Source organism: Tigriopus californicus, chromosome 9 (genome assembly GCF_007210705.1).
Source record: "Tigriopus californicus strain San Diego chromosome 9, Tcal_SD_v2.1, whole genome shotgun sequence".
NCBI lineage: Eukaryota > Metazoa > Arthropoda > Copepoda > Harpacticoida > Harpacticidae > Tigriopus > Tigriopus californicus.
The window spans coordinates 6,620,171-6,630,542 of NC_081448.1; positions in this window are offsets into that span (position 1 = coordinate 6,620,171).

A 10,372-nucleotide genomic window follows, 5' to 3' on the forward strand; every position below is an offset into this window, starting at 1 on the left:
TTTGACTGTGTTATTCATCTTTCGGGGATTTTCCACAAGGAAACGCCTCTCTTCGACAAGTTCCAAGTTTGAGGGTCTACATGAAGATGGAGAGGAGTCACAACTGAATTGGTGCACGATCAGCAAAACTTTCAAGATAATCCTCAAGCCAAAATCACTAGCCTCTAGGAAAACTCCCAAAGAGCTCGGCTTTTCTGCCGACTTTGTTCATCATCCTCGTCGTCTTTATGAACTGTTTGGTCCATACTGAAAGTTGGATAAGGAACCAACCATGTTTGCCAGACAGCTTTCACTTGGATTTTGCAACGAGACTCGCGTCTAAACGTGGTCGTTGATCTACTCTCAAATACGGGAAATCGCTATTGATTTTTGTCTTCAAATCTTTGGCTCGATTCTGTCGCAGATGCATGTCCTTAATCAGTTTTGGTTCTCCGTTTGAGAGTGTGGTTAGCGTCTAAAAGTTTCATTAGAAGAAAGGTGGGGAGGAGATTCGAATCAGGGACCTCCCTCACCCTCGGAAACTGCGCTATCCGCTACGTCAAGTCTCCTACCCTTTATCTCCAGTTGCTTTATTCAATTCTCATTTTTATTTGATTTTTTTGGAGAAACACATGCTGGGGTTTTGGCAGTCATGTGATACACGTACAGAAAGACCTCATTAAGCAGACCACACTTGGAAGCAAGCCGCTTTAGAATCACCAAGGAAATTGCCTAATTTGTTGAAGCAAATCTGACCAGCCACATTTATCAAATCAACACGTGGAATGAAAAACCCCGAAGTCTACAATATCAAAAAGTTGCTCTTGCGCCTACATGAAAGAAACCTGGCTCTTGATTTGACTACCAAGCTTTGAGGTCCACCTATGTCATGTTCGCCGTCCATGTTTTAACCCATTGGGTTGCTCATCTGAAGTGAAGCTGGCGGGAAATTCTGTCTGTGAGTGACTGACTTGACAGACTAAGTAAGTACCGTAAGTGAGGAGCAACTACCCTACAAGACTGACTACATATGTGGCTGACTGACTGACTGACTGACTGGCTGAATGGATGGATGGATGTTATGGGGGGAAAACTGAGGTAAATATTTATGTCCCTCCCCGCAGAGACGATTTGAAGAAGAAGTGAAAGACAGTTTCTCTCTGACAACGACGTTAGAATCGGATTACTGCCTCGCTGATCGCTCGCAATATTTCAACTAATTCCATATCCACGTGAATACGAAAAAAATCTCCCAAAAAGACCTCCACCGGAGAGGCCATGTTTGGAAATGAAGTTGTCCCTTGGAGCTACCAGAAATGAATAAAATCTCCGATCGCTTCATTATGTTCCATATGAAGACCCTCTTTACGTAGGTATCCTTAGCATGTGACCCTGAGCTGTGTGTTAACTTCATTCACATATCATACTCGTTTTCGCAAATCTTCGTTTGACCCAATCATTTCGAGCAACATGCGGTACGGGACGAAGGCCAAATGTGGGCAACATAATGGAAGACCAATCTTTCCCATCGGAATCTCTTTGTTCTTTGATCAGGATAAAGTGCATTTTCTTGGCGTCAAAAATGGGCGCAATATTTAACACTTTGTTCCCCAATTTCCTTTCTAACCTCCTCGTGGCAAAGTGTGACTGTCCCCGTTTCCGTTCCTACAAATCTTCTCAAATGGAAGTGGAAGTCTCCAACATCAGAATAAACCCCTGGCTCGGCTTCCTGCCGCCCAAACTTGCTCACTCGCTAGTCTTCTGAGCGAGGCTACATCCCTCTTTCTTTCTCTCTTGCTTTCATTTCCTTCTTCTTTTTTTCTTCTTTTTTTCTACGCTTCACTTTCGGGCTTCGTTTCACATTTTGGGTCTCTGGTCTCCAAAATCGACCACTCCGCTGTCCTAAAAATACTGCACGTATTAGTAGAGATAGACCGGAGTGTTGGATGGCTTTTGAAAACTGGATCATTATTAAAGCAATTCCACATGTATCACTGCCTCGTACTCAACTGGCGGTACGGTTCCCGATTGTTATTCATGTCGGACATCCGAATAAGCCAGGCATTCTATTGTTGTTGCTTTTTTAGTATTTTGGGAAAGGTCACGGGGTCGACTGAGCGACCTCTCTGAGTCGGACACCTTTCTTGGAACAAAGCGGAGGATTGCACAGTGGCATCAGTCTAGTCATGGTCTCCCCCATTAAAACAAACATTCAGTTTATGGGGTGAACCTAGGGTTCTCAAATCTTTTTATTCCTTAACCATTTTTCAACACTGTTTTCTTTTATTCATATATTACTCCCCTACTATACACGAGACCCTAAATCAAGCATCATCATCATACTTAAAGGCAAATTTAAAGAGATGTAGTATGTGTACAAGATGTTGTGCAAGAAATGGGCTTCCGTTTTCAGTTTAAATGACCAAACGAGACATCGGGAAAAAAAGTTGAGAAAAAACGAAAAAATGTGTGAAAGTGTGTAAAAAAGTTGTAAACATGCAAAAATAAGTTGCAATAGTGCAAAAAAAAACGAATTGATGCAATTTTAGCCTCTTTGCTGCATTTTTATCTCTTACAAAATCAAGGCGCCCAACTATATTTACTACGCTTTCTATCTATTTCACGATTAACTTTTTTTTTTTTCAATATTTGACATTAGGATACGTCTTCAATGGATACAGATGTCATGGTTAACATTTGACTCTCCTCTGGAGCCTACTGTATTGGTGCTGAGGGTGTTTTGTTCACAAAATAGTTTTGAGTTGGATCAAGCCCATTACGTCTGATGCAGCTCAACTAAAAAGCTCTCTTTTTTGCAGACTTTAACAAACCAAAAATGAATTTGATGTATTCAATTCGTTGGAATGATTGATTATGCCGGGGATTACATTCTGTGCAACAGTTAGTAAAGCCAGTAAAACACAAACAAAAAAATGATAAAAGGTTCTGGCTGAGCATTCAATCTTTAATCTGATCATGTTACACAAAACTAGATAAAAAGGTCCCAAACAAGGAACAACATGTTAGGAAAGAAGCAAATAAGGACCCAAAAGACAAGAAAAGGGTAAAAGAGTCCTATAATGCGTAAAATAGTGAGAAAAAAGGTCGGAAAAGAGTCCTAAAAATGAAAAATGCCAAAAAATGAAGAAAGTGTAAATTTGGCTCGATAATGTTTTTTCTGCCAAAAAGGCCGAAAAATTAAAGAGCTTTTTCACGTTTTAACTTTTTTGGAGGGAGGTCCAGTCATCACGAATGGGGAGGTTATTATGGCCCAGAAGCAAGAGGTTGTTATGACTTACTAAGGTCGAAGTGAGTATTTTTTATACCAGCTCTTGTGAAAGAAGAAAGAACGAAAGGTAATCTGAAAAAATACAGAGGGGTGGTTCTGAGGGTAGTTCTACTGCTCGCCATTCTACGAGACCTAAAGATTTTTGCAAACGAAGTCGGTCAAACTTTGGAGACCAATGGTGTATGGCCGTGTCAATTTGTTAAAATTCTTTTTAACCACTGTTTTATGACTATGATTGCAAATACAAACTATTTGAAGAATTTTTTTGCCTTTTGATATTACTATAATCTAGTTCTTTTATTCAGATTAGACATGAATAATACATTGGGAATAAAACGAAAAAAAACTTGAAAAAATAAATGGAGGAATGTTTTCTTTAAAAAAATGTTTGGAAATAAACGTTCTTGATGGGAGAAGTCATTATATAAGTCTGTTTGCGGTTTCTGTTCCCCAAAAACGTCAAAGATTCCTTGATGGATTCGATGCTAACTCTAGTTGGGTTGGTCGAGGCACTGAACTCCAACATGTATTTGCTCTCCGCTGAGGCGGGCAAAGCCAAGTGATTTAGAGGCTTGGCTTCGTGGGAGCTTCTTGTTGTCGTCGTAAATTTGGTTCACATTTGTCACACGACAAAGACCAAGCGAGATCTTCTGTCTATGAACATCTTTGTATAAATGTTAGCCTAGTTGAGCTCAGCCCAGATTACCGTGGTCATTGAGAATCGCCTCACATCTCAGTGAATAAGTTGAAAACGGCCTCTCCCGCGTCAGTTAAGACATAGTCTGACCATTATACTCAAACCAACACTTCCATGATAAAGACTTGTCATTTTCTTGCTCATTGAAAAATGTGCACTGTGGCTCCATTTGAACTATAGCCAATGTTATAAATTGAACTCAACAGTGAAATAATCCATAATGTTTGACGGCAACGTTTAAGTGAGTTATCACTTTTTCCTAAGCCATTTTTTCAGTTTTAACGTTGGAATGCGCTTCTCTCCCTCTTGAGATTCAATCACATAATTCCCATTTGAGTTAGGGGAATTCAAAAATGGACACAAGTTCACGCTCCATAGTAAGAAGAGCTGATTGCCGTTTTTGTACGGTTTATTCCATTACCTTAAGCGCTTACAATAGTATATCTTCTAAAAAATAAATCTGCTGAAGGACCTCAGGTAAGCATAGGCTGAGTTCGGATTGAGTCCAGGAACACTAGAGTCTTTTAACCGAATTGGAATAAATTGGCAAGTCTGCAGTCTTTTAGAAAGGACTCGAGTCTGGATTAGTAATAATAGTGTTTCAGAGGTTTTGATTACATTTCTTAGGAAACTGGGGCTAAGTCCGTCAAGAATTTACCATATAGGACCCGAGCCCTTGAAGTTTATTGCAGTAGCCAAATCTAGTTTTGCATCCAACGGACTTTTCGAGTCCGATTTTGATACTTTAGTTGCGTGATTGTCAATTTGGAGCACTGCGTTACGGAATCATCACTGCCATCCTCAACACCATGATTCATCCAAGGAAGATGACGGACTTTTTTCACCCTTGCCTTACATGCATCTCGATTTTGATTAGATATGAATGGATTGAGTAGGGTTCTGTATCTAGAAGAGTACAAAAGGGCGTTCAGCACATCATGACACTTTATTTTCAATTCCTTTCCAAAACATTGAGTTTACCTGGGTCCCAGATCCAAATCAAACGCATTTACATAATATTATCTGATTCTACGTGTTATATACGGCTTTAGCTACNTTTTGATTAGATATGAATGGATTGAGTAGGGTTCTGTATCTAGAAGAGTACAAAAGGGCGTTCAGCACATCATGACACTTTATTTTTAATTCCTTTCCAAAACATTCAGTTTACCTGGGTCCCAGATCCAAATCAAACGCATTTACATAATATTCTCTGATTCTACGTGTTATATACGGCTTTAGCTACCCTTCAGGTACCCTTTAAGAGTAACTTAAGTCTTAGAACCAACACTTAAAGCACAAAAATTTACAAAAATGTGTTTGGTTTGAATCTGGGATTTATTTAAACTCAATGTTTTGGAACAGAAATGAAGGTTCAAAATTAACTGCAATGGTGCACTGACCTTGCTGTTGCACTCTTTTAATACAGGGCACTAGGGTTAAGTGGAAAGAGAATGAAACTATCTAAGACCACTATTTAGATGAGTGAAACAGGCAAAGCTGGAATTTCTCTAAATTGTTTGTAAAATGTGACAAGCACCACCCACTATCTTTGTGAATTAACTTGAATGAAGTTTTATTTACTTCACAAATTTAGAATAGTGTTATAGCTTATTAAAAATCATTGACCATTGCTACATGAGCAAACATATCTAAAGACCTTTGCCTTAAGAACCAGGTGAACAAAGCCTTTTTCTTAAGTCCACAGGGCTTTATTGTATGGCTGTTGTGTATGTACACATGTATGAAACTGAACAAGCCATCTTCAATTCAGTTATAAACAAAACAACTGTCCATAATTATGGAACAAGTTATTGACCCCTTGGTTCCTTTCAGCCTCTGGCTGGTTTGGCTTGGTCTTGTGATATTGAAAGTAACAAAGGTGGGGCTTCATGAAAACTGTCAGGGTGTGCATCAAAACCATCCATCCAACGTATTGCCACGTTTTTGTAATCACGCAACTAAAGTACCAAAATCGGACTCTGAAAGTCCGTTTGAAGTTTTGCAACATCAAAATGTTTCTTGGGCATGCTTGAGTTCAGAATAGGACTCGAGCTCTCTACCGGACTCAAATCAGGCAAATAGTTGGAATATCAAAGGACTTGCCCCCGCACTAGCCTCAAGAAAAATCATTAATACTGCGATTCCCTCCATTCAAAATAGTGGAAATAACTACGATTGATTCTATTCACACTGTTAATTACAAAAATTGCACGTTTCAAAACGAAGTGATTTTTGTCTCTTTCTGACCAAGGAATTTAGTTATAGAAATATCATGACTTTATTAAGATGTTAATTGGATTGATCTCAAAGCCCAGAAATATTTTTCTTTTACTAATAGGTCTTTTATTTGATGTCAAATATTGTCCAATAAGTGACGTAACATTAGATTAGTTGGAATCTGTTTTTTTGCACTCTTCCAAGACCCAATATTTGAGTGAGGTGAGCTAGTGGGGTATTGCTACTGGAAAACATATTTTTGTGTTCAGCGACGCGACGTCTCCGTTTAGTTGTTATTCCTGACGGCTCGTCATTTCTTCACGTGGAAAATTAGCCCTGTCAAGAAATATAGCATTTCCTCTTCGTCTATGTTTCTGTCTTGGCCACCCAATCCTACCCAAGAGATCGAAAGCGAGTCTACATTCCATCGAGGGGATCAAATTTTCACCCATATTCGTCGACCCGTGTCTAAGGAGAAGGCAATAATCGTCTCCCCAATGGAAAGTGAGCTTGAACTAATCTACACGCAGCATTTGGGGAGTGCGACGTCAGTCACAGGCATAGTTCAGGGCGTTACCATTCACAGGGTGGGTGCCAAAAGCCAATCCACGCAAGCACTACTACATACTTGGACATGGATCATCATCTTGAACATCCTCCCTCCCTTCAGCCAGGTCTGGTGAAGCCCCAGAACTTGAACGAGAGGTGACCCCCGCACCTTTTTTGGTCTCACACCAAAAATGAACCCGAGACGAGAGGCAGTCAGCAAACGTAAGGCTCGGGCTATTAATTCTTGTGTAGCCTCTTTTGAGATATTCACGGGGTAATCATCCCCTCATGCTTGGACATGTGCTTGAGTTTGACCTCAGACAAAAGAATGTTTTCTCCAAAGTCGTGGACGAGATGAGGAAAATCAAAGAACGTCAGGAATTCATTTCTAATGATGGACTACCATGCTTTTGTAAGGAATAATGGTTTAGTTTCATCCCAATGTTAACGTATCATCATTGGTTCCAACATGCAGCCAATGTGACAGGATAATTGTGGTATTTTTGAATGAAGCTGGATGTTTAAAACGTGTTCGTGAATTGGGGTGGTTTCTAAAATGGCTTGCATAAAAGCTCTAGCTGAAGAAAACGCTGAGTGAGATTTTTTTTCGGTGCTTTGGTCAAAGCCGAGCAATGCAATAAAAGAGGATAGGCTACCGATCTACCAAAATGTGTTCAAAATGATTCAAAACAATGCCTCAACTAGCTTGGTCAAAGTGACGCTTCTCTCCCAAGAGTTCGAGCTAGAATATTCCCAATTTCATTCATTTATATGAGGATGGTAAGAAAACTGGGATGAGGCTCTCGACAGACTGTTTGGATTTGTATGTAGTATTTGTTCTTGCTTCGCCCTTTTCGAGACTCTGCGTTAAGTTGTGACGAAATCAATTGTATTGAAGTGTCGAAAATGATCCCCCAAATCTTTCGTTTTAGCCAGTCATTCTCAGTAATCAAACTGGTTCCATCAAACACTCCTATTATCTCAGACTACAGCGTGAATTTCAATTTACTCCCTTTTCACCAACATCCGTGACAAAACAATTTTCAAAAGTTTGGTTGCTACTATTTCGAAAAGAGCAAAACTTGGTTGATTCCAGAACCTTCAAAATCCGGATTGCTCAAGCCAGGGTATGGAATTGGAAAGTGTCTGTCGTCCAAAACTGCTAAAGTGATTTGAATACTTTTGTGCTCAAAAGTAGCTTTTGTATTTCTCATCTCCACGAGAAAAGAGGCTCCTGTTCAACAAACCTTCTTTGGCTATGTGAACCAGTCCACGTGATTCAGACGCGTCCATTTTCAAGACTCGAATACTCGTAAGCGATCTAGATGACGGAGAGTTTTTTTGGTTCGTAATGGTGCTCCTTTTTATCACAGCTGAATGGAAATGCATCCAAAGTTCAGGGGTGAACTGACTCTTCCTTAGAATACTTTGGAAGGACCTAGACAGGTTTCCTTGAATGAAGCGAGTTTTATTGGTCTTTTGGCTGATTTCGTCAGGGCCGTGGATTCCGAGGTTTTGAATACACTTGAAATCAAGTCCGGCTTCATGAATGCGCTCATCAAATTTGTCAAGAAGCACAGGAAGCGAAGTGAATGAAATCATCAAGATTTAAAGATTTGCCAGAATCTTCGCGTTCCTAACGCTTAATGGTGGCTCTCTTCATGGGAGCGTGCCACAAACACCAGTGCTTCAGTCCATCAGTAGTTCGTTGAACAGAGACATTTCCAGATTTCTGTCTGTACGTTATTAATCAAACGCAGGTGCTGAGGCGTGAGTTTGCAGGCGTTTGTCAGGCAACTAAACCATCTCCGGTTCACTTCCAATCCCCCTTTCCATCTCGGGTGAAATCTCGCTTCAGAAAATGTTGCTCTGAAGGCTTTAGTCATGGCCCTTAAAATGCATGCAGAGGGTGCCATGCTCCCAGCACCACTTTTAGGACTTTGGTGTGGTAGGTTGTCGTCACTTCATTTCTAAAGAGAGACCTCCCCTCTTTACTGAAACCTTCCCCTGTTAATTAGCCACTTCCTGCAAAAAGAAAATAGAAATAGCATATCACTCTGGACTGAGTGACATCCAACAACTGCATGTGGTACTGGGTGAGGGGCTCTTTCAAGATTGATTTAGGATTATCACTCCCGGCAATCGGACTTGTTCGCTTTTTCATTCCAATTTATGAGTTCCTCTTTATCGTCTGGTGACGTCTGTACGTACATTCTCGTACATGTCCCGTGATTCCTGTTGACTTGCTTGGGGATAATGATCTCCGTTATCAATCTGGAGTCAGCAAGTCAAGACCGGGAAAAAGCCTGCTACAAAACGTAAATAAAGGTTGATTCAATGTAAAACTTCAATATATTCAGTCTTATCCGAAACACGCCAGCTGATAATTGTGTACTCAACAAACTTATCCTTCGTCAATCTTAAAGAGACGGGATTTCCCATCAAAAAGAACCATCATAAAAATGAGCGAGCCAACGAAAAAGGATAAAAATAACGAAGCAAATCAATGCGAATGGGAGGTGTGTGTGTGTGATGGTGCGTGTGTGTGTGGATGTATGTGTGAGTGGAAAAATGTCCTCGGCGAAGCTCTCAAGCTTTTTGCACTTATTTGGAGAGCATTCTATAGATCTCACAATCACTACCATTCGTCAGGGGAGCAGATGTATTTGATTGCCAATAGGCAGTATTCGCAAAATCAAGGAATGGCGTGGATTGGGGTTGTGGCAAATTCAGCACCTGCCCCTTATTTACGACTGTGTCTCAATGGAAGTGGTTGCAAATTCCTAATCTGTTGTTTGCCTTAATCTTCATGGATACCCTAAAGCTTAAGAGCGCTGTCTATTGATACGTTAGGGTCTTGAACAAAGGGCATCCCGAAAAAGTTTAACCGTGGCCATGTTTAAGAATTCCAATGCGTTTTTGCGGGAATGGGAAGCGATGTGTGCTTCGCGGTGGCGTCAAGGTAAGGTCCGTATCAACATTACAAGAGAAGAATCATGTTCTAAGCTGCATAAAGCTCAACTCATCCTTTCGTTGAGATTTAAATGCCCATCACGCATTTCATGCTATTTAAACACAGAAATCTCTTGTCAAGTTTGTGCATCTTATAACGCAAAAAGAGCACAGATAGTTTCTTGTCGGTTAAAGATGACGTTTGCACTCACAACAGGGCTACAAGCACCTCCAACAAAGATTAACTTTTGCCTTAGCAGAGATCCTCCAACAAGAATTTGGCAAACCACGAGTATCTTGCAATGTTGAGCCAAAGTTCTTGGGGCTTTTGGGTTAATGAGAAATATGGCTCTAGCCGTGATGACCAGTTTCATGTTTAGCATTCATCATATTCACAGGAATCATTCAGAAGGTGCAAAGCTTGAATGAAACGGGTAATGTTTAGAAATTAGAAATATTACACGATAGTCCTTCTTTAAGGTTGACAAATAACCACAGAACTGGGTGTCTGGCTCCTCCCGCTGCAAGAATCAAACCTGTTTTGAATGGATGGTACGATTTTGCGTATGGCCCTGGATGGCACCTCAAGCTCATTATGAGCAGTGTCTGTTCAAGATCGGAGCTAACTTTTTACTTTGGGCTTGTATTTGTTTAACCCCAAAGCAAAGCTAGTTATTCCATTTGCA